The following is a 24,443-nucleotide window of genomic DNA, read 5'->3' on the forward strand; positions in this document are numbered from 1 at the left end:
AGGCTGGATTTGAACTCAGGTCCTCCTGACTTCAGGGCTGGTGCTCTACCCACTGAGCCATCTCCTCCCCTTCCTTCTCCTTCCCCCTTTTAAAGATGGGGAGGAGTAGGCAGAGAGATAGGAGGGAACTCAGGAGAAAGTGGGATTATAAAAACCCAGAGAGGAGAGAATCTAGGTGGCAAGGTAGGCCACAGTGACAATACTAAACATCCCAGAGGAATTAAGAAGGATGAGGACTAAGAGAAAACTTTTGGGTTGAGCACTAAAGAGATGAGAGTGACAGTGCCTTAGGGACAGCATGTAGAGGGCTGAAACTCTGCAAAGGTGTACTTGAATCAGACAGCAGAGCACTTAAGGCTAATTACCTATTGGATGTGAGATAATAGTTCTATGTATTGTCACATTTCAGGCTCCGGACTCCAGAGTCCAGAATTGAGCTTTGGCAGCTTGCCTGCCTCCTTCACTGAAGACCAAGGACTTTGATTGATCCTGACTCTGATCCTGAGGCCCTCCAGAGAGCCAATCCGGACATTATAACAGCAGTTTCTACTGAGTGAGCTCCTTGAGGACACGGACTTGGCTTTTGCCTCTTTATATTCCCAGGGCTTAGGACATTGCCTAGTGCATAGTAGGTGCTTGCTCAATAAATGTTTATTGATTACTGATTGAGTGTTTTCCTGCAAGTCTTGCTGCAGGGACTTGAAAGGCTCTGGTTCCACTTCTGGTGGGCAGGTGGGCAGATGGAGGGGCTGAAGGCTAGATGGCAATATGCAGCCTTGGTCATTTACAGAAGAGGAAATAGTTTTAGTGTGGAAAAGTAACAGAATCAGTGAATCTTACAGTGGGAAGGTACTTCAGAAGGTCTTTAGTCCAACCCATAGGTGAACAAGAACCCTCTCGATAATATTCTACAAGTGGCCGTCCAGGCTCTTCTTGAATATCCCCAGTGGCAGGGAGCTCACTAGTAGAGCTTGATTGATCACTCTTAAAGAATTCTAAGCAGTGAAGGATTTCTTCATTTCTCTCAGGTAATACTCATGTAGCATAATGCTATTTGTTCTTGGTGGGTCCAGAGCACAATACCTCCTATCCACTGGAAGAAGCCGTTATTTCTCCAAGATGGAACACTTCCCATGTGCAAGTGCCATCGAGTCTGATTTATCTCATTCTGCGGATGAGGAAATTGAGACCCAGAGCTTGTCGTCTGCCCAGGGTCGGGGCAGCTGCTCTTACTGATTCCCGGGCAGCAGCACTCTGAGCTGCTCGCTTCCCCTCCCCCTGCCTCTGCCCTACATCTAGTAAATGTTAGCTGTCTCAAAGGTTCCCAGGCTCATCAGAAGCTGGGCTGTCTTCTTTTTCATCCTCTCCAGTGTGGCAGTCCCAGCATGCTAGAATGTGGACAAAGGCCTCTTGGGACCCGCCAAACTCCTCTTGGGCTGCCCTTGTGAACAGGGTTGTGGGGGGAGGGGTAATAGCAAGAGAGGCCACTCGGTGCAGGCCGGCCCAGCCCAGTTCCGGCTGTGCTGGCTCTGAGTTAGAATTCCAGGCCAGGTCTCCAGAAGTTGGACGTTGTTCTCTCTACTTTTACAATCGGTAGTGAACTTTCGCGCCCAACTCTTAGCGACGCACGGAGTCCCCGGGAGGCTGTGTTAAGTGTGGGTTGTTGTGGTGGCAGCTGTCGTTGCTCTGCCACTGCGAACTTAGCTTTGGGGAGTCCCCTTGCCTTTCCAGACCTCAGTTTCCTTTTCTGGAAAAGGAAAGGAATTGGACCAGAGGCCGGGTCAGGTTCTTATCCTTCCCTCGAGGAAGATTCTCGGGGTCCTAAGGATAGAGAGCAGATGTCCTGGGGTTGAGCTCCCCCTTCTCCCCCCCGCAGGGAGGCATGAGGGTGCGCATCTAAAGCTAGTCCCCAGGACGCGCCTTCGGGGGATCCCGGCTGGAGGCCGGCAGCCCGTAGCCACCGTGTAGGGAAGGCAGCGGGGCAGGCCAGGGAAGGGCGGCAGCAAAGAAAAAGGAAAAGGACGGACTGAAGGACGGACTGAAGGAGACAGCGGGCGCCGGCTCCAGGACGCGGCACACGCTGGGGAAGTGTTGAGGACCAGAGCAGACAGAGGGCGGGCCGGGAGGGAGGCGCCCGACGGGCCCCGAGGGGCAGGGCTGGGGAGGGATAGGAGGGGACAGGGGGAGGGGCCGGGGAGGGACGGGAGGGGAGGGAGGGAGGGGCCGGGACTGGGCGGGGCGGGCGACTCTGGGGCGGGCCGGGAGGAGGCCAGCTGCCCAGACACCTGGCTCCCTCCGCTAGACTTCCTCTGCAGACGTCAGTTCCTACTCCGTTGCTCCAAACTTGGGGAGCCAGGAGGCGAGGCTGCGGAGCACACAGAGGAAGTCCTTCTGTCCGAGCGTGGCGGGACCCAGGTGAGAGAAAGTCCGGAGCTTCCCCCTCTGTGTCCTGCGCTCCCTTCCCGGCGCCCACTGCTACCTGGGGGTCCCAAGGTGGGCACTGCGGGAGAGAGCCAGAGCCTCGGAGAGGTGCGCAGAGACTGAGAGACACTGAGAGAGGAGAGATGCGCACGTACTGCGCGCCCGCTCGGGGCCACTGAGCGTCTGTGGCTCCGGGACGGCGGGTGGGTCCGTTACTCCCTAGCTCAAGTTGCCGGGCGCGTGGCGCAGGCATCCTCCTACTCCACTTCCCTTCCTCCTCGTCCCAGTCTCCCTCGGCCCCGCCAGCCGCTCGGGTCTGCTCTCTCCTCCTTCCCCTCTGCTCCCCTCCATTCCCTTCACCTCCGCTCCTCTCCTCCTCGGGCAGTCCAGCTTCGAAGGCCTCTTTCAGTCCGAATTGTTTCCAAAGTGCCTCCCAGGCAGTCCCACGGCAGCTGAGGGTCCCGCTCAAGCCCCCACGCTCCCGACGTGACCCTTCCAGCTCCGGGGCGGCCTTCGCTCCCGGCATGCGCTCACTTCTGCCAGAATCCCTGCCGGCCTTCCACGCTCAGCTCAAATGCCACCTCCCCCCGAAAGCCTTCCTGGTCCCTCCGAGCTGCTCCCCTCCCTCCTTCCCTCCTATCACCTTCTTTATTTCTTTGAAAACAGGTCGCAATGTCTTTGCTTTTGAGAAATCCAGGTAAGAAGTCTATCTTGGCCAAGTTCTCTTGGAGAGAACGGCCCGGGGCCCTGAGAAGTGTTTCCGGTCCAGCTAAGCCAGTTTGGGCCAGAATCGGCCCACGGTTCGGAGTTTTTGATCCCCTGGCCCCCTTTGCCGCTCCTCACCTCGTGGCTACTTCGCGATTGTTCGCGTGGGTTTTCACAAGCTCTTTGAGCGCAGGAACCATTTCATTTTTTGTCTTGACTTCTAGCACCCACCTGGTAGAGATTCGCCATAAATGCTCGTTTCCTTGATTTCTTGATTATATCTAAGCTCCTTCCTCATTCTTGCATTCCACACTTGTGTATTCTAGACCTCCCCTAGTTCTGACATTCGGTGATTTAACATCCTCTCCAGTTCTAATGTTCTCTTGGTACTCCATGTTCTAAGCTCTTTTCCATTTCTGACATGACATGACCTTGTAGCTCAGACGTTCTGTGTTCTAATCTTCCCCCCAGCTCTCTAAGACCTTCCCCAGATCTAAAACAGTTTTAAAAATCCCTTTTCCATTTTGTCCCCTGTGTTCTAAGGTCCCCTCTAGTTCCTGCATTCATTTCTTCCCTCCTCTAAGAGCCAGCATGGTTTAGTGGAGAAAGAGCCTGCTTTCAAATCCACTTACCCTGGGTTCAAACACAGTGTGACCCCGGACAAGTTTTAACCTTACATAGTCCCATGCAACTCTCTGAGACTAGAAAACAGTTGCTCTGCTGAATCAGACTGGGGACTTCTTCCACCAGGTTAAATACAAAATGTTCTAAGCTCCCCTCTGCTCAAATGTTCTGCCTCTGGAGGTTCCTTCCAGCTCGGCCATTCTCTCTTCTAAGCTCCTGCTCTTCCCCATCTCGAAATTCCTATTGCCAGAGGATTGTAAATTTACAGCTGGAAGGAACCTTTGAGATGACTTAATCCAAGTCCCTCATTTTTCTGATGAATAAACTGAGTCTCAAAGAGGAAATGTAACTATTTCAAAATCAGATTAATAGCAAAAATGGAGATTAATAACAGAACTGGGCTTTCCAAATCCTGTACTTCCTGGTCGAATGCCCCTTCTAGCTTCTTTAGTCCATGTTTTTATGTTGACTCTATTTCCCCATGGCTTCCTTTTTTCTCCTCCTTCCTTTCTTCTCTCCTCCTCATTTCCTTCCATTCTCCTTCTCCACTCTTCTTTCTTCTCTCTGCAGCTTCCTTTTCTACACATCCATCCTCCTTCCCCCTCCCTTCTTCCCTCTCCTTCCATCCTCCATTTCCTTCCTTCCAACCCCACTCCATCCTGTCTCCTCACTTTAATCGTCCTTCCTTCCATTCGCTTGCTCCTCCTCCCCCCTCATCTTTTCTTCTTTCCCCTCTCTCTCCGAGACATCCCTCCCTCTTTGCCCCACCCCCCAAACCATTTCCCAGCCCCAATGCTATGTCCCTCCCAATTTGGTGATTTCTCTTCCCTATGACCCCTCTGGACTCTTTGTTCCTCACACTTCTTCATATACACATGAAAGAGTTCTTTCCCTCCTTTAGTTGGCCTCTTCCTTTACCCTCAGGATGTTATTCCCAAGCGTCTTCTGGTGGGGAGGGGATAGAAACTTTTGTGCCCACGTTTTCTGCCTTTTACTGAGGTACACTTAATTAACAATTTGACCTTTGGCCTTGAGGTCCCTGGAGTCACCCAACCGGAACTCGGATCCGTCCTTGAACTGAAAAGGCTTCAGATCACCTTGTTCCTGACCCTTTACCTATGGGAAAGCTGAAGCTTTAGAGAGCCCCCAGACAGGCTACCAAGTGGTAAAATTAGACCTAGAGCTCAAGCTTGCACACTAACTCGTACTGATTCCACCAGGATTTCTTGCTTATGGGAAGGATCACTGGTGTGGTTATCCTGCCAGCAGTCCCTTTGGCGTTTCGGGACTGGGAAGAGCAGGGTGTTGGGGGAGGGTACTGGGCCCCTTGGCTCTCCTTTGTGAAGCTTTGGTTAAAACTGCCTCCAATTTTGTGCTCCCTTAAACTTGCAGGGAAATAGCTCTTGTTTTCCACAACATCTGGCAAAAATTTTCAGGCTATCTTGAGCATCAGAAGGAAGGGGGACCATCTTAGGTTCTGCCATGGACCAGTTGCGTGATCCACCTCCAGTCACTGCCCCGTTGGCTTCAGTTTCCCCTCCCAGATTAGCTCTGAATGCCATGATACCATTATCTCTGAGCCTTTCCTCTAGAATGGAGGCTCCTGGGAAAATAGAGATCTAGAGCTCTGGACTTTCTCTTTCTCTTCCTGTTGAAAATGACAGGTAAATGTTAGACCCTTTCTTGGGGCTTTGCCTGTGGTTGATGAGTTTATTCTATCTCTCTGAAATGGGGTCTGGCAGCCAGTGGGAATGATGTCCAGCAAACCTGGGAAAAGGCCAAGAAAAGACCTTAGAAATTCACTAGACTAGAGGAGTCTTGTTCACTTTTTTGTGGGATCTGAATCCCTTTGGCAGTCTCCTGAAATTTATGGACCGCTTCTTAGAATCCTGTTTCTGAAGGCATAAAGTGAAATCCTGAGGATTACTAAGGAAATTAATTATATTGAAATTGTTATGAAGATCTCTTTACAAAATGTTCCTAGATTTCAGGTTTAGAACATCTGATTTAGTCCAAGCTCCTTATTTAAAGAGGGGGAAATTGAGAACAGAGAGAAGACATTGGCTCAGAGTCAAAAAGCAGAGACAGAGAGAAAAGCCACGCCAGGATCTGGTGCTGGGATTATGGAGCAGGGCATATAAAGTCAGGAGAAAAGGGGAAGGGAGAGATTTGTTGTTATTGCTGCTGCTCAGTCGGTTCAGTTGCGTCTAATTCTCTGTGATCTCGTTTGGGGTTTTCTTGGCAAAGCTACTGGAGTGATTTGTCATTTCCTTCTCTAGCTCATCGAACAGATGAGAAAATTGAAGCAGAGTAAAGTGACTTGTCCAGTGTCACATAACTACGGAAGTGTCCGAGGCTGGATTTGAACTCAGGAAGATGAAGCCCAGTGCTTTATCCACTGTGCCACCCAGCTGCCCCTTGAGGAGAGATAGGAAAGGCTTTCAGAGGAAAATGGCATGAGGGGCACCTTACTGCCAACTGGAGGATCAGAGATAGCTTCAGAAGAAGGTGGCTGGCACTTCGGGGCTGGCCTTTGAAGAAAGAGGGTTTTAATAGGTGTATCTAAAGAAGGAGCACGTTTTCAGGTTTAAGGGCCTTGGGGCAAACACAAGGAGGAGGAAAGGGGAACAGTCTCTAACCCAAGGTGGCTGGAGTGAGTGTCCAGTGCCAAAAGGAGCCATGTGATGGCAGACCAGAATGGTTGGGGGAGCCAGATCAAATGCCAGCCTCAAATACCATCCCGAGTTGGCACTTAATGGACAATGACGAGTCACTGATCATCTTGAGTGAATGGCACGGTCGGACCTGCTCTTCGGGAACTGTTATGCCAGCTGTATGAAGGTTGGTCTAGAGAGGCCAGAGGCAAGAGGCAGGAAGCCCAGTTAGCAAAATCAGTAAAAGGCCTGGGGGGCAAGATGGTACCCAAGTTGGGTCTTAAAGGCTATCATAAAGTTGTTTGGAGAGGCTGCTCTAGGCATGAGGGATGGCCTGGGCCAATGCATGGAGGTAGGAGAGGGCAGATGATGTTGTGGAAAACGTTAGCAGAATAGTATAGGTGAAATAGACAGGGAATGATGTAAAAGGAGTCTGGGAAGCTTGACTGGGCCAGGTTGTAAAAGACTGCCGTGCTCCATGGCTTACGTTTTGTTCTGTGGGTAATAGGAATCTCTTAAGAGATTTATAAGCAGAAGAGGGACTCGGAGGATGGGCTGAGCTGTAGTAGTGGAGATTGGAGTCAGGAAGACCAGTTAGGAAGTCGTGACAGTGATCCAGGTTATGGCCTTGGGAGAACAGGGAAGTGGGGGAGGGAAGGAGAATCCAGAACTGTTCTGGAAGAGAGGGAGACGGTTAAGTCTTTGGGGTCAGCGGCCTGGGTTTCACTGCTGGTTCTGCTTCTGGCACCTTTGGTGAAACATCCAAACCAGCCCTCGTTCTAAATCCTACCCCAACTGGTTCTTCTTCCCCATTTCTCTGTTTGTTTCTCTGACACCACCATCCATCCTTTTAGTTATCTGGCAGTTTGGACCTTGAGTTTATCCTTGATGCTTTCCTTTCCCCCAACCCCCATCCCCCCACCCCTTCCAGCCAATCCATTACTCAGCTTGTCAGCTCAGCATCCGTGACATCTGTTGTGTCCATCCCATTTCCTCCGAAAGCAGAGTTCAGCCCCCTATCACCTTTTAAATAAACTATCGCAGGAGTTCCCTTATTGGGCTCTTTGCTTCTAGTCCCCCTTCCTTCCAATCCATACTGCACACAGTTGTCAGCTTCTTATTCTGAAGATGCAAGACTGATTGCGTCATCCCTCTACTCAAAAATGGTCATTGAAATGAATTGAATTACTGTAGTCTTCATTTCCTCTTCTGTATAGTGAAAGGGCTCTGGATAAATGGTCTCCAAGATCCCCGTCAGCTCTGGGAATCCTACGATAGGCCCAAGAGTAGCTGAAAGGCCCCCTTCAATGCAGAAGTGCACAGAACATCTCTGAACCATAGAAATGAAGCTTACTGGGAGCCTAAATGTCTGTAGGGAATAAAGGGAAGCATATGGTCACTGGTTCCTTTCCCGCGGCAGCCGGACCAAAGGGATTTCTTTCTGATGGCCTTAACGACCATTAAAGTGGGCAGGAAGCAAGAAGGTTGGTGTCCATCTTTTTGACAATTAGCATAGAATTTTCAGAGGAGGCACATGTTTTTTGGGAGCACTGACTCAATGGACTATTTCGTCCTTTGTTCATCCCACCCACTTTCCTTATCCTTTCCTTTGTATCTGTTTCTAGGCTTTTGGTCTCACAAGTGCAGACCAGAGTCTCAGAGGGAGATGCTTGCAACCACTCATTAACCGTTGCCCCAGAGTCACTTGCTTGGAGAGTGGCGTGACTAGGATAGTAGATCGGGGTGGATCACGGACTCTCAGAATCAAAAACCAACGTTAGACCTAGGAGAGATCTAAAACATGGAAGCTAGACAGAGCTGGAAAGCAATCTGAGAGAGTGCTGGGAGCTACATGCAAACTTGGAGATCATATAATCATCATGGGATCGTATATCTTGGGCCAGAAAGAGAACTCTGAGGCAGGCAATTCACTTAGGGGTCTGCTCGAGTAGTGCTAGTAGTAAAATGCAGCTGGTGTGGCTGTGTGAGAGGAGATAAAGGGTACAAGAATGAGAGCTGTTGGGAGGGGCTGGGGAGAGGAGCCAAGGAGAAACCTGGGATGCCTTTTGGAGAAATGTGCCAAAAAGAATACAACTCATCCATGGTTAGCCCTGGAAAGAAGGGTCAGGAAAAGGCTCTTTCTCAATAGCCACTGGTCCAAAGCCAGTGCTGAGGGGCTTTCTGCAACAACTGGTCTTGGGGCAGCTAGGTAGTGCAGTGGATAGAGCACCAGCCCTGAAGTCAGGAGGACCTGAACTCAAATCTGGCCTCAGACACTTAATACTTCCTGGCTGTGTGATCTTGGGCAAGTCACTTAACCCCAATTGCCTCAGCAAAAAAAAAAAAAAAAAAAAAAAACAACCTGATCTCAAGGAATGGGAGTAGGGACATTGGTGGGGTGGGAGGGCAGAGAATTTTATTAGATTAGGTAATAAGTTCCTTGAGTGGACAAGGCTTAGATAGGCCAGTTTGGGAAGAGGGAGTGCTAAATGCAGATGGGTAAAGGATGTGGATTAGTTGTATTGGCAACAATTTGTAGCCTTCAATTTGTTCAGTTCAACACCCTTACTCTACAGAGAAAAAACTAAGGCCCAAAGTGGGATTTGAACCCATGTGCTGAGACTGTAAAAGCCGTGCTCTGTCCACCTGACTACATTTTCTGGAAACTAGCTAAGTCCAGGACTGTTTCTGCCACAGCAGTCACCCTCCCTCTCTGCTGGTGGCCAAGGCCGATGAACACCTCCCAAGTAAGGCTGGCTTTGGGATCCTGGGGGAGGAACACAGGGATCCTGGAGGTTAGTGACATTACTCCAAGTTGTCTAAAAGTCCCAGGCCTAGATAATTTATGTCTCCAACTTCCCATTATCTTTTAGATGCCTTTCTTGGGCATCCAATAGGAGGATATAGTCACAGCAGCTTAGCAAGCCAGCTGCCTCCCACTGAAACCTCCCTCCAGAGGCTGCCTTTCCCCAAGTCCCTTCTCCCACAGAAGCTCCCCTGACAGGGGTGAATGCCAGACTTTTGCCCCAGATCCCTCATGTAAACACCACAGGGGCCACGTAGAGCTGGGAGAGAGGAGCTTAAAGTCACATTCTGACTTTAAGCAAGTCAAGTTCCCATGGGCACTTGAGTTTCCCATGAAGACTAATCCTTTCTTCTTCATGCTTGAGTAAGAAAGCATTTTCCTTCCTTCCTTCCTTCCTTCCTTCCTTCCTTCCTTCCTTCCTTCCTTCCTTCCTTCCTTCCTTCCTTCCTTCCTTCCCTCCCTCCTTCTATCCTTGCTTCCTTCCTTCCCTCCCTCCATCCCTCCTTCCTTGATTCCTTCCCTCCATCCTTGCTTCCTTCCTTCCTTCCCTCCCTCCCTCCATCCTTGCTTCCTTCCTTCCCTCCCTCCATCCTTGCTTCCTTCCTTCCTTCCCTCCTTCCCTCCCTCCTTCCTTTCCTCCTTCCTTGATTCCTTCCCTCCCTTCTTTCCTCCCTCCCTTCCTCCCTTCCTTCCTTCCTTCCTTCCTTCCTTTTTCCTTCTTTCCTTCCTTCCTTCCCCCCCTCCCTCCCTTCCTTCTTTTTTCTTCCTTCCTTCCTTTCCTTCCTTCCTCCCAACTTTTAAAATAGATTTTTATTGATATTTTTTTATTTTCATATCATTTAGATTCCCCCCTCTATTCCTTCCTTTCCTGGTGCCTGAAAGCCATCCCATTTAATAGAGAATGATTTTTTTAGAAGAGAATTTTTTTTAGAAACCAATTAATATTAATAGTAACTAATTAATCTGTTAGGTAAAGATTGCATGTACTATGGCCCCCAGTAATCTTCTGTGCAAAGGAGTGAGGCAAGATATCAAAAAAGCATTTTCATAGTATTATAGATGTCAGTCCAGAAGAGACCTTCAACCTCTTCATTTTATAGAGGAGGCAACTGGACTCCAGGGAGAGGAAGGGACTTGACCAAGGTCACACAGAAGATCCTAGCTCTAGAGCTGGCAGGGCTCCCAGAAAGGAGCTAGAAATGATAAGTGTAGCTTAGAAAACCTCTATGATTCATTATTTAACAAAACTGGGTAAGTCACTATGGGAATGGAGAAAGTACTGGACAGAAGTTGAGGGAAGACCCAGTCCTTGACCTCACTGAGCTCTTGTGGGAGGGTGATATACAAACATAATAATGACCTTGTTAGTTGTGTTGAGGGATCAAAGCAAGGCATACATGTTGTATCCCCTCAATATAAAGTAAGCTGTTTGAGGGCAGAGACTATTTCATTTTCTCCTTTCATCACCAGGGCCTAGCATAAAGCCGGCCCCATGGTGGCCTTTAACAACTGGGGAATTCAGTTTAACTGTGATTGCCTCCTCTATAAAATGAAGAGGTTGAAGGTCTCTTCTAGACTGCCATCTGTAATACCATGAAAATGCTTTTTTGATGCCTCCCCTCACTCACAGAAGATTACTGGGGCCATAGTGCATATAGTAAAGGCTTAAACTTTATGCAATTACCTACTCTGCCACCTTAACAACCTTGTTCTTGAGGGAGGTAGAGATCGAATTAGGATATTGAGATGGTTTCATATGTTGGTTCTAGGGCTTATCAGGGATGTTGGCCCTATTTCTCTTGTCCTTTCGTACTGGGAGAAATAAACTTACAGTTAGAAACCTTTACCCAACAGATTAATTGGTTAGTATTAATATTAATTGGTTTATGGAATTTCTTCTCTTCTTCTTTTTTCTTCTAAAAAAAATTCTCTATTAAATGGGATGGATTTCAGGCACTAGGAAAGGAAGGAATAGGAGGGGGGAATCTAAGTGATGTGAAAATAAAAAATACCAATAAAAATCTATTTTAAATGTTGGGAAGAAGGAAGGAAAAAAGAAAAGAAGGAAGGAAGGAGAAAGAAGGAAGAAAGAGGAAGAAAGGAAGGAAGGAAAGTGTTTTCTTACTTAAGCATGAAGAAGAAAAGATTAGTCTTCATGGGAAACCTTCACTGTACATTGAAATTATTTTATATTCCCATGGGAATATTTCCCATATGAGACAAATAATTATTTTATATTTATGAAATAAATTTATATTTTATGTCCCATAGTCCCCTCAGAAGGCAAAGAGTATCATCAATGAATTGACCCCTCAGGAAGCCTACAAATTGGCTCCTTGAGGAGTTCACTAAGTCCCCAAGGAGGCTGGTTTGTCACGTTTTAATCTTTCTTATGTCTCAACATCCCGTCACCCAGGTTCTTCGGGGAATTTGTTAAGCTAGACTCCTTAATACTAGGGCAGCCCCCTGAACAGAGAACTGAGCTTAGAATCATGAAACAAGCCAGAAGGGACTTAAAATATGAAATGTCACCACTTTGGGGGGCATTAGAACAAAGACAGGCAGACCTGAGAGGAGTCTTAGAACACTGAATGTCAAAACTAAGAGTAGTCTTAGAACCAAGAATGTCAAATCTGAATGAAACCTTTGAAGGTGGAATGTTAGAACTGGACCAAGGATTTGGGAACTAGAAGAGAGTTTTGAACACAGCTCAAAACTGAGAGGGATCTTCAAACATGGAATGTCAGAGCCGGGAGGGACCTGAGACCCGAGAATATCACGGCTAGAAGGATCGTAGAACATAGGAGAGCAAATCTAGACGGGACCTTAGAATGGGAAATGTTAGGGCTGGGCGGGATCTTGGACGAGAGAACATCAGAGTTGTGGGGAAGGGGGGAGACTACAGAACATGGATCATAAGAGTTGGGAGAGACGTCCAGATATAAGATATTGAAGCTTAAAGGGACTCAAGAGCAGATATTGTGAACATTTGTAAGGTCCCTTTTTGCCACATGGGGGAACTGTGATTCAGAAAGTTGCAGTGACTTTGCTAAGGTCACAGCACTCATTAGCAAGTAAAGGCAAAATTGGAACCGAAGCCCTGGCCCCCAAACCCTGATCCTCAGACCCTGGTATTCCTTTTGTGGGATCATATTCCTTTGAAGCAGTGGGAAGAAGGTAGTGTGACCTCATTGGAGGATTCCTGACACTATTGACCTGGTAGAATGAAACCCTGAGTCCCAAATGGAGGAAGGTTCCCTTTGCAAGTGGCCCCAATCCCCTCATCCCCTGGACAAGTTCTTCCCCACAATATCATTCAGCCTTATGGGTGCCGAAAAGCTCCAGTGATCAATGCTTGGGACACATCAGTCCTCAGCCTCATTGCATTCGTTTATTCATTCAACAAACATTTATTTGTTTTGAGGGATAGCCAGCTTGGTGTCTTAAGATTGTTTTGGTGGCTTTGTCCACACTGACTTTCAGAGAGATCAAACTGATCTCCTCCTCTGGTTGGTCATTGTTTTCTCCAAGTTCTCAGTCTTTCAGAGGAATCTTTCCAGTATCATTGTTAAAAAGTAAAACTTTTTTACGCTTCTTTGGAAAACGTGGAGTTTCAGGTTCTCTCCCTTCCTCCTCATCCCACATTGAGAAGGCACATGCAAAGTTATGAAAACCATTTCTCCAAAAGCCATGTTGCAAAAGACGATATAGCTCCTCCCAAATATGAAAAAACCCTTAAGAAAAACCAAGTGAAAAAAAGCATTTTTCAGTCTGTATTCAGACACAACCAGTTCTTTCTCTGGGCATGGAGAGCACTTTTTTTCGGAAGTTCTTCAGAGTGTTCGTGGATCATTGTATTGCTGAGCATAGTCAAGTGATTCCCGGCTGAACATCCCACAATTTTGCTATTACTTTATACCTGATCCATATCACTTTGCGTGAGCTCAGTGAGGACTTTGCAGGTTTTTCTGAGAGTGTCCCATTCAACATTTCTTAGAGCGCAATCGGATTCCATTATAAACGCGTACCGCAATTTATTCGGCCATTCCCCAATTGACGGGCACTCCCTCGATTTCCAATTCTTTGCCCTGAGAAAAAGAACTGCTCTAAATATTTTCGTGCAGACGTCCTCCCCCTACCCCGATCGTGGAGTTCTTAGGTTTCTGTTGACTTCCCGATGAAGCCCCAAATTACAGCCCAGTTCACTTAGATCATTTAGACTTTAGGTTTTACTATAATCGGAATATGAGGGCAGTACCATCAGGGACGTTAGCATTTCATACCCGGGGAAATTTGGTTGTTTCCTCTCTTGACACAAACCCAGAATTCTGGGCCCGAATCTATGGATCTTACCCATGACATGGAGTTTCAGCCCCAATCACTGTCTTCCTTTTGATGCTTTTGAGAACTGGAAAAGGCAGAAATAGAACATTTCATGCAGCCATTGCATTATAACACATAGAAGCTATGAACAGTGGTCAGGCTCACACTCCTTGAACATATCTGTATGGCAGGGACATGTCATATAGTCTTGGGTTCAGTTAAAACTGGGTGAAGTCCGAAAACCCAAGTGTGTTGTCCAATGGATGCCTGCTACTTAGATTTGCTTTCGGTGGTTGAAAAGTTTGTGGATGGGTCATTACATCTCAAGTGTTGAGTGAGTCACAGAACTGTATGATTTTTTTGGCAAGATAATTGAAGTTAAGTGACTTGCGCAGGGTCACACAGCTAGTATGTGTTAAGCATCCGAGGTCACATTTGAACTCGGGTCCTCCCGACTCCAGGGCCGGTGCTCTGTCCACTGCAGCGCCACCTAGCTGCCCCAGCCCAGTAGGATTGACAGAACACGGATGGCCTGGGCCAGACAGGATCTTAGAACAGAGGAAGTCAGGGGTTGGGAGGATCTTCGATCTAGACCCTCTCCTAACACTGAGTCAGTGGCTTTTGCCTATCTTTTGTAGTGATTTCTAGATACGTTGGGCTGGTCACCTATTGGGACCATAGAGTGGCCCCTTGGCTAAAGTTGGACCTTGAGTCAGGAAGGCTCGAGTTCAAATCCTTCCTCAGATTTTTACTAGCCGGGCCACCTTGAGTGACTCTTCAACTCCTTCTACCTCAGTTTTCTCATCTTTAGTAAGGGATGAAACTAACAGTGACTACGTGGGTTTGTTGTGAAGATCAGATGAGATAACCTATGTGAAGTGCTTTGCAAAACTCAAAGCTGTAAGGAAGCATTACCTACCACAATTACTATTATCCTTAAAAAGAAAAAAAGTGCTTTGTCCATGCTTCTTTAACATTGCCGTCATTGGCTAATTTTCATCCCCAGTGGAACCCTCCCCTGGAACAGGGAAGCAAAAAAAGGCAACCTGTAGCCACATCTGATATCTAATATCTAATAATACTAATAGCTAACATTCATTAATGCCATTCATTAATTAATGCCATTAATTAATTCATTAATGTGCTAAGCCCTGAACAATAATTATCTCATTTGATCCTTACAATAACCTTGGGAGAGAGTTACTTGTACAGACCCAGTAATAGTACTATTATTATCCTCCCCATTTTACAGATGAGGAAACTGAAGCAGTAGAGGTTAAGTGACTTGTCCAAGGTCATACAACATTCAATAGGTGCCTGAAGTGAGACTTGAATTCAAGTCTTCCTGACTCCAAGCCAGCATTCTATATATCATACCAAAGCTTCTTAAATTGTGAATTACATAACTGAATATGGGAGTCCTGAAATTATGATGTATTAGCAGTAAATATTTGATTTGTATACCTATTTTATAGTCCTTTTTTCCCTTTTCTTATGTTTCTTCTTTTTTTTGGTGAGGCAATTAAGGTTAAGTGACTTGCCCGGGGTCATACAGCTAGTAAGGGTTAAGTGTCTGAGCCTGGATTTGAACATAGGTCCTCCTGCCCTCAGGGCTGGCGCTCTATCCACTGCAGCGCCACATAGCGGCCCCACTATTTTATATTCCTGTATATGTGGGGTGATGTAAAAAATTTCTCAGGTGAAAAGGGGTCTTGAGTGGAAAAAACTTAAAGAAGCTCTGCATTATACCACCTAGCTGTACAATGAGCTGGAGGAGGTAATGGCAAACCATTGAGTACCTTTGCCAAGAAAATCCCCAAAGGGTCACGACAAGTCAGCCAGGACTGAAGTGAGTGAACGACAACAACATGGGCCAGGCACTCTGCTAAGTGCTTTACAAATATTATCTTGTTTGATCCTCACAACAACCTTGAGAGATAGGTGCTCTTCTCCCAATTTTGCAGATGAGGAAACTGAGGTTAAGTGACTCGTTCAGGTTCACAAAACTAGGAAAATATCTAAGACTAGATTTGAACTCAGGCTCTTCCTTCTGTCTTCAGGCCCAGCATTCTAGGCACTGTCAGTGCCCCCCCCCACACACACACACATTTGAGGGGGGAAGACTTTTCACCGTCAGTTCTCTGGCATCCGTCTGGGTCATTGATATCGCACCAAACTTGTGTCTTTTGGGGTTTTCCTCTCCATTTCTGCATTCCCTGCAGAGTCTGATTTGGCATCCTCGCCAAGTTACCCCGAATCCCCCATAATCCTTCTTTTTGGAATGGTTGTATTTCATATACCATGAGCAATTGGGCACTTCCTGCTTTGTTTTCAGTTTTCTGCTCCTAACATGCTCCTATAATAATTTGGCACTGACTGGGCCATCCCAGGAGCTTCCAAGTGCCCTAAGACCATTGGGTCATTCCCTCTGGCTCCGATCTTCTTGGGCTCCACTCCTCACTCTCATTACGTATGACGAGCCCATCTCTTTGTCCGTTGTCCTTTGTGTCACCTGCTACCGTGGCTCTTCTGTTGATATCCATGGCGTTCCAATGATGTTCCGAGGCCATCGGCCATATACCAAGAATAGCTGACACTTATCGAGGCCTCTTAAGATTTGCAATCCCCTTCACACATGTTGTCTTGTTCAATGCTCGCACCAGTTCTGCTAGGTAGTACAGTGGTTAGAGCACCAGGCCTGGAGTCTTCCTGAGTTCATGTATGGCCTCAGACACTTACTAGCTAGCTGTGTATCTCTGAGCACCTATTCACCCTATTTGCCTCAGCTTCCTCAACTATAAAATGGGGATAATAATAGCTTGAAACCCCCCTTGTTGTCGTGAGGATCAAATGAGATGATTATAGAGCACTTAACACTGCTAGGCTCTTAATTGATCAAAGATGGACAGAAGCAGCTACACCCAGAGAAAGTACACTGAGATATGAATATAAACTGCTTGCATTTTTGTTTTTCTTCCCGGATTATTTCTACCTTCTGAATTCGATTCTCCCTGTGCAACAAGAAAACTGTTCGGTTCTGCACACGTATAGTATATCTAGGATATACTGTAACCTATTCAACATGTAAAGGACTCTTGCCATCTGGGGGAAGGGGTGGAGGGAGGGAGGGGAAAAATCGGAACAGAAGTGAATGCAAGAGATAATGCTGTAAAAAATTACTCTGGCAGCGTTCTATCAATAAAAAGCTATTAAAAAATTAAAAATTAAATTAAATTAAATTAAAAAATTAAAAAAAAAAACACTGCTAGGCTCAATGTAAATGGTATATAAATGTTAGCTATTGTTGGTGCTATTGTTTAATGTAATAGATAGAGAACTCACCACAAAGTGAACAAGACTTTCATTCAAAGTGTGTTCAAACACACTTAGGCAAGCCACTTATCTTCTTGGATTCAGGCAATTCTCCAAGTCAGCAAGCATTTAATAAGCACCTACTATATACCAGGTACTGCGTTAAGCACTGAGAGTACAAAGACAGACCCTGTCCTCCAGAAGTTCATGGTCTAGAGTCTCTAAGACTCTTTTACAAAGAAGGCACCAACCTTTTTGGCACAGAGGCAGGTGCTCTCTTCTTCCTTAGAAGAATTATCTGTATTTGACAAAGGAGGAAACTGAGTCACAGAGCGGTCACACAACTGCTAAGCCCTAGAGACAGTATTCAAAGCCAGGCTCTTCCCGCCTCCAAGCTTAAAGCTTACCATTCCAGCATCGCTGGGAGACTGCTGCCATTCAGAATGGCTCACTGTGCTGGCCTAAAGAAGGAAGAGAAAATGACACGAGATGAATCTCATGTCTGTGCCCAGTTTAGGAGAAAGCTGGCATTCTCGGGGTAGTCAGAAAGAAACTTGCCACAGTCACGCTAACAATTCCCCTGGACAAACGGGCTATTGTGCTTCTGGGAGAAGCAATGTCCCCAAGCCCCACGTGGGCTGAGGTTGACATTTCTACCGTTCCATTGAGATAGCTGTTCAAGGGCCCAGCTCTTTAGAATGCCTAAGTCTCTTCAAATTACTGACCTTCCTGAGGCCTCAGTTTCTTTCTTTGTAAAATGAGAGGAACAGAGTAGGGGACTAACCTCTAAAGGTCCCTTAAGAGCTCTGAATGGAGCTTTTTGCATGAGACATGGAAACAGAATCAAGGCCTGCTCCCTGGCATCAGGCGGAAAACAAGCATTCAAGGAATGCTTCTATATGCCTAGGCCTGGACTGACTGCGGGGAGAGGGGGAGGGAAGGGGAGGCAAAAGAACTTTGAGTAAGCTCTTTTGTGGCTCCCTTCTGATGTCTTGTTCATCACGATGCACCCCAAACTTTAAGAGAGCCCCGCCAGCCCTTCCAGGTAATTAGAGTTAAGTTACAAATGAGATAACTCACACAGAGAAAACCAAAATGGGGCTAATGTCAAGCAGTGAAAAGAGCAGGGTACTAAGAGCCGAGAAATCTGGGTTCAAATCATAGGAAGCTGCTATCGAACTGTGTAAATGTGGACAAGCCATTTATCTCTATGGGATCTTAGTTCTCTCCTTTACGGACTATAAGAGTTGGAATAAATGAATGAAAAATAAAAATAACATTAAAATCAAGAGTCAATCAACCAGCATTTATTAAGTACCTACTATGTGCTAGGCACTGTGCTAAGTGCAGGGATAGAAAAAAGGGGGCAAAAAAAGTTAAGTTCCTATTCTCTAGCAATGTACCGTCTAAAGGGAAGAGATAACATACAGAGGAGATCTGCACAGTGGGATCATGTCTGGAGGTGCGTACTAAGACTGAAGAGGGCTGGGAAAGGATTCTTCCAGAGGATGGGATTTTAGTTGAGACAGAAGGAAAGCCAAAAGCCAAAAGGATTAGGAGGGAGGGAATTTCTGGCATGAGGAATAGCCAGTGCAAATTTCCAGGCTGGACATGAGTGCTTAAAGAGCACCACTGAGGTCTGTGGCACAGAATTGCAGAGTACATGAAGAGGAGTAGAAAGGTAGAAAGGGAGGAGGGGGCCAGCTAGGTTAGAAAGAGATTTAAAAAGCTGCAAGCAGGGGATTGGGTCCAGGAAGCAAGAGGGAGCTACTAAATAGGGAGATGATATGATTGGACCTGTGCTTTAGGAAGATCCATTTGATAGTTGCATGTAGGATGGACTCCGGTGGGGAGAGACTTCTGACAGAAAGCCCCACTAGTAATCTCTCGAGTAAAACTTCTTAAACTGTGGGTCCCAACTCCATATGGGGTCTTGGTAACTTGCATGTGGGGGATGTGAAATTATGATTTATTATCAGTAAATGTATCATTTGTGCAGCTGTTTTATATATCTATATACTTGGGATCATGGAAAAATTTCTCAGGAGAAAAGGGATCTCGAGTGGAAAAAGTTTTAAGAAGCCGGAGGCTAGAGCGACAGTCTTGGAGGGAGGTGCTGAGAACTGAAGAGAAGGGGGCAGATATCAAGAGATGTTATTAAGGTAGAATCGCCAGACTTTGACAACAGATTAAATATATTGGGAGACAGTGATGAGGTGAGGATGAGAACTAGCTTGTGAACCTGGGTGAATGAGACAATGGTGATTACTTAGATAGCGATAGGAAGTTTGAAAGACAAGAGGGTGTCGGACAGAGAGGGGACGAGCGGGAGATGGAAAAATAGCAAGGTCACTTTTAGATGTGTTGAATTTAAAATGTCTATGGGTTATCCAGTTTGAGCTGGTCAATGAGCAATTGGAAATAAGACTAGAGATGAGCAGAAACAATAAGGCTGTATAAGTAGATCTGAGAATCTTCAGCAGAAAGATAATATGGGAATCCAGGGGTGCTAATGAGGTCACCAAGAGAAGCAGTTTAGAAAGAGAAGAGAAGAGAGTCTAGAATAGGCTCTCGTTGTATGAATTTAGGGTTAGCAAACATGACTGGTATGAAGATCCAACAAAGACTAAGAAGGAGCAGTCAGACAAAAGAACCAGGAAAGAGCAATGTCACAAAAAATCTAGAAAAGAAGAAAGTGTCAAGGAGGAGAAAGTGATGGATATTGTCAGGAACTACAGAGAGGTCAAGGGGAATGAGGATCAAGAAAAGGAGATTTGGCAATTCAGAAGTCATTGGAAAGAACCATTTAGGTGAAATGAAGCTTAGATTTAGAGAATTAAGAAGGTGAGAGGAAAGGGAGTAGAGGTACCTGTTATATGACCTATGACCTTTTCTTTCATATTATTATTATTATAGCATTTTATTTACAAGATATATGCATAGGTAATTTTTCAGCATTGACGCTTGCAAAACCTTCTGTTCCAACTTTTCCCCTCCTTTCCCCCACCCCCCCCCCTAGATAGCAGGTAGACACATACATGTTAATATGTTAAAGTATATGTTAAATACAATATATGTATACATATCCATAGTTATTTTGCTGCACAAGAAAAATCAGACTAAGACATAAGATAAAAATAACCTGAGAAGGAAATCAAAAATGCAAGTGGAAATGCTATGTTGTGGTTCATACTCATTTCCCATAGTTCTTTCTCTGAGTATAACTGATTCTCTTCATTATTGAACAAATGGAACTCATTTGGTTCATCTCATTGTTGAAGAGAGCCACGTCCGTCAGAATTGATCATCATATAGTATTGTTGTTGAAGTATAGAATGACCTCCTGGTTCTGCTCATTTTACTCAGCATCAGTTCATGAAAGTCTCTCCAGGCCTCTCTGAAATCATCCTGCTGGTCATTTCTTACAGAACAATAATATTCCATAACATTCATATACCACAACTTATAAAGCCATTCTTTAATTGATGGGCATCCATTCAATTTCTAGTTTCTGGCCACTACAAAGAGGGCTGCCACCAACATTTTGGCACATACAGGTCCCTTTCCCTTCTTTAATATCTCTTTAGGATATACACCCAGTAGTAACACTGCTGGATCAAAGGATATGTACAGTTTGATAACTTTTTGGGCATAATTCCAGATTGCTCTCCAGAATGGTTGGATTCATTCACAATTGCACCAACAATGCATCAGTGTCCCAGTTTTCCCACATCCCCTCCAACATTCAGTATTATCTTTTCCTGTCATCCTACCCAATCTGACAGGTGTGTGGTATCTCAGAGTTGTCTTAATTTGCATTTCTCTGATTAATAATGACTTGGAGCATCTTTTCATATGGCTAGAAATAGTTTCAATTTCTTCATCAGAAAACTGTCTGTTCATATACTTTGATCAATTGGAGAATGGCTTGATTTCTTATAAATGAGAGTCAATTCTCTATGTATTTTGGAAATGAGGCCTTTATCAGAACCTTTGATTGTAAAAAAATATTTTCACAGTTTTTTAATTCCCTTCTAATCTTGTCTGCATTCGATTTGTTTGAACAAAAGCTTTTTAATTTGATATAATCAAAGTTTTCTATTTTGTGATCAGTAATGATCTCTAGTTCTTCTTTGGTCACAAATTCCTTCCTCCTCCACAGGTCTGAGAGGTAAACTATCCTGTGTTCTTCTAATTTATTTATAATCTTATTCTTTATGCCTAGATCATGAAACCATTTTGACCTTATCTTGGTGTATGGTGTTAAGTGTGGGTCAATGGCTAGTTTCTGCCATACTAATTTCCAATTTTTCCAGCAGTTTTTGTCAAACAGTGAATTCTTATCCCCAAAATTGGGGTCTTTCGATTTATCAAACACTAGATTATTAAAGTTATTGACTATTTTGTCCTGTGAACCTAACCTATTCTACTGATCAACTAGTCTATTTCTTAACTAACATCAAATGGTTTTGGTGACCACTGCTTTATAATATAGTTTTAGACCAGAGACAGCTAGGCTACCTTCATTTGATTTTTTTTTCATTAGTTCTCTTAAAGGCTTGACCTTTTGTTCTTCCAGATGAACTTTGTTGTTATTTTTTCTAGGTCAGTAAAATAGTTTTTTGGGAGTCTGATTGGTATAGCACTAAATAAATAAATTAGTTTAGGTAGTATTGTCATCCTTATTATATTCGCTCGACTTATCCAAGAGCACTTAATATTTTTCCAGTTGTTTAGATCTGACTTTATTTGTGTGGAAAGTGTTTTGTAGTTTTGCTCATATAATTCCTGACTTTCCCTTGGCAGATGGATTCCCAAATATTTTATACTATTGGCAGTTACTTTAAAAAGAAATACTTTGTATCTCTTGCTGTTAGATTTTGTTTGATGTATAAAAATGCTGAGGATTTATGTGGATTTATTTTGTATCCTGCAACTTTGTTTAAAGGTGTGGATTATTTCTTATGGCTTTTTAGTAGAATCTCTGGAATAGCATAATATCATCTGCAAAGAATGATAATTTGGTTTCCTCATTACTTACTCTAATTCCTTTAACCTCTTTTTTATCTCTTATTGCCAAAGCATTTCTAATGCAATATTGAATAGTAATGGTGATAATGGGCAACCTTGTTTTACTCCTGACCTTATAGGGAATGGTTCCAGTTTATTCCCATTACATATGATGCTTACTGATAGTTTTAAATAGCTGCTACTGACTATTTTAAGGAAAAGGCCATTTATTCCTATACTCTCAAGTGTTTTTAATAGGAATGGATGTTGGATTTTATCAAATGCTTTTATTGCATCTATTGAGATGATCACATGGTTTTTGTTAATTTGGTTATTGATATAGTCAATTATACTAATAGTTTTCCTAATATTGAACCAGCCCTACATTCCTGGTATCAATTCTACTTAGTCATGGTGTATTATCCTGGGAATGATTTTCTGTAGTCTTTTTGCTAATATTTTATTTAAGATTTTTGCATCAATATTCATTAGGGAGATTGGTCTATAATTTTCTTTAACTGTTTTTGTCCTACCTGGTTTAGGTATCAGTACCATGTCTGTCATAAAAGGAATTTGGTAGGAGTCCTTCATTCCCTATTTTTTCAAATAGTTTATATAGCATTGGAGTTCATTGTTCTTTAAATGTTTGGTAGAATTCACATGTAAATCCATCTGGTCCTGGGGATTTTTAGTTAGGGAGTTGATTAATAGCTTGTTCTATTTCTTTTTCTGAAATGGGACTATTTAAGCAATTTACTTCCTCCTCTGTTAATCTGGGCAGCCTATAATTTTGAAGGTAGTCATCCATTTCACTTAGGTTATCAAATTTATTGGCATAAAGTTGGGCAAAGTAACTCGTAATTATTGGTCTAATTTCCTCTTCATTGGTGGAAAGTTCTCCCTTTCCATGTTTAAGACTAACAATTTGATTTTCCTCTTTCCTTTTTCTAATCAAATTTACCAAAGGTTTATCTATTTTGTTGGTTTTTTCATAAAACCAAATCTTAGTTTTATTTATTAATTCAGTAGTTTTTTTACTTTCGATTTTATTAATTTTAATTTTAGGATTTCAAGTTTAGTATTTGATGGGGGGGGGGTTAATTTGCTCTTTGTCTAGCTTTTTAAGTTGCAAGCCTAATTCATTGACCTCTTTGTCTATTTTATTCAAGTAAGCCTCTAGAGATATAAAATTTCCCCTTATTATCACTTGGCTGCATCCCACAAATTTTGGCATGTTGTCTCATTGTTGTCATTCTCTTGGGTGAAATTATTAATTGTGTCTGTCTATGATTTGCTGTTTCACCCATTCATTCGTTAGGATGAAATTATTTAGTTTCCAATTACTTTTTGGTCTATTTACCACTAGCTTTTTTAAATGCAGTTTTTATTGCATTGTGATCTGAAAAGAATGCATGTACTATTTTTGCCTTTCTGCATTTAATTTTGAGGTCTTTATATCCTAATATATGGTCAATTTTTGTAAAGGTTCCATGAACTGCTGAAAAGAAAGTATATTCCTTTCTGTCTTCATTTAGTTTTCTCCAAAGATCTATCATACCTAATTTTTCTAATATTCTATTTACTTCTTTAACTTCTTTCTTATTTGTTTTGTGGTTTGATTTATCTAATTCTGAGAGTACAAGGATCTCCCACTATTATAGTTTTGCTGTCTATTTTTTCTTACAACTCTCTTAACCTCTCCTATAGGAAGTTAGATGCTATACCACTAGATGCATATATGTTTAATATTGATATTGTTTCATTGTCTATGCTACCCTTTAGCAAGATATAGTTTCCTTCCTTATCTCTTTTAATCAGATCAATTTTGGCTTTTGCTTGATCTGAGATCAGGATGGCTACCACTGCTTTTTTGACTTCACCTGAAGCATAATAGATTCTGTTCCAGCCTTTTACCTTCACTCTGTATGTATCTCCCTGCTTTAAATGTGTTTCCTGTAAACAACATATTGTAGGGTTTTGACTTTTGATCCAGTCTGCTATCCACCTCCATTTTATAGGAGAGTTCATCCCATCACATTTATAGTTAAAACTACTAATTCTGTGTTTTCTGCCATCTTATTATCTCCAGATTATACTTTTCTTTTTCTTTCCTCCCTTACCTGCCTCCCCAGTCTTAAACTTATGGGCATCACTTGTCTCACGCAGCTCTCTCTCTTTAGAATCCCTCCCATCCCCTTTGAATCCCTTCCCCTTTCTTGTACCTTTCCCTTATTATTCTTTTCCTTTTCCCTTTTCCTCTCCCACTTTTTAATGAGGTGAGATAAGTTTCTCTGTAAACCAAGTATGTTTCTCTTTGAGCCAAATCTGATGAGAGTTAGATTCACACAATGTTCCTCCCCCTCCCTTAATTCCCTCAGATACGATATATTTCCTTTGCCTTTTCATGGGATGTAATTTCCCTCTTTTTATGTCCCCTTTTTCACTTTTTCCAGATATGATAACCTTTCCACTTCTACTTCCCTTTTTAAAATATTATAACAGTAAAACCAAATTATACATGCACTCTTTGTGTATGTCTGTAACAGAAATATAATTCTCAAGGGTTCTATTTATCTTTTATGCTTCTC

At 43.9% G+C, this 24,443-nt stretch overlaps 1 protein-coding gene across 3 annotated transcripts in view; it reads left to right on the plus strand.

Annotated features, from left to right (window-relative positions):
- The first annotated feature begins 2,216 nt into the window (after positions 1-2,216).
- Positions 2,217-24,443, plus strand: part of LOC127543085 (ligand of Numb protein X 2-like) — a 103,956-nt gene continuing 81,729 nt past the window's right edge. For 2 of the 3 annotated variants that reach the window (XR_007949125.1, XM_051969103.1), the window contains exon 1: positions 2,217-2,415. The gene's annotated coding sequence lies outside the window, so the exon portion shown is untranslated. The remainder of the gene's footprint in view (positions 2,416-24,443) is intronic. The other variant, XM_051969102.1, reaches the window with a different exon arrangement.

This window comes from Antechinus flavipes, chromosome X (assembly GCF_016432865.1).
Source record: "Antechinus flavipes isolate AdamAnt ecotype Samford, QLD, Australia chromosome X, AdamAnt_v2, whole genome shotgun sequence".
Taxonomy (NCBI): domain Eukaryota; kingdom Metazoa; phylum Chordata; class Mammalia; order Dasyuromorphia; family Dasyuridae; genus Antechinus; species Antechinus flavipes.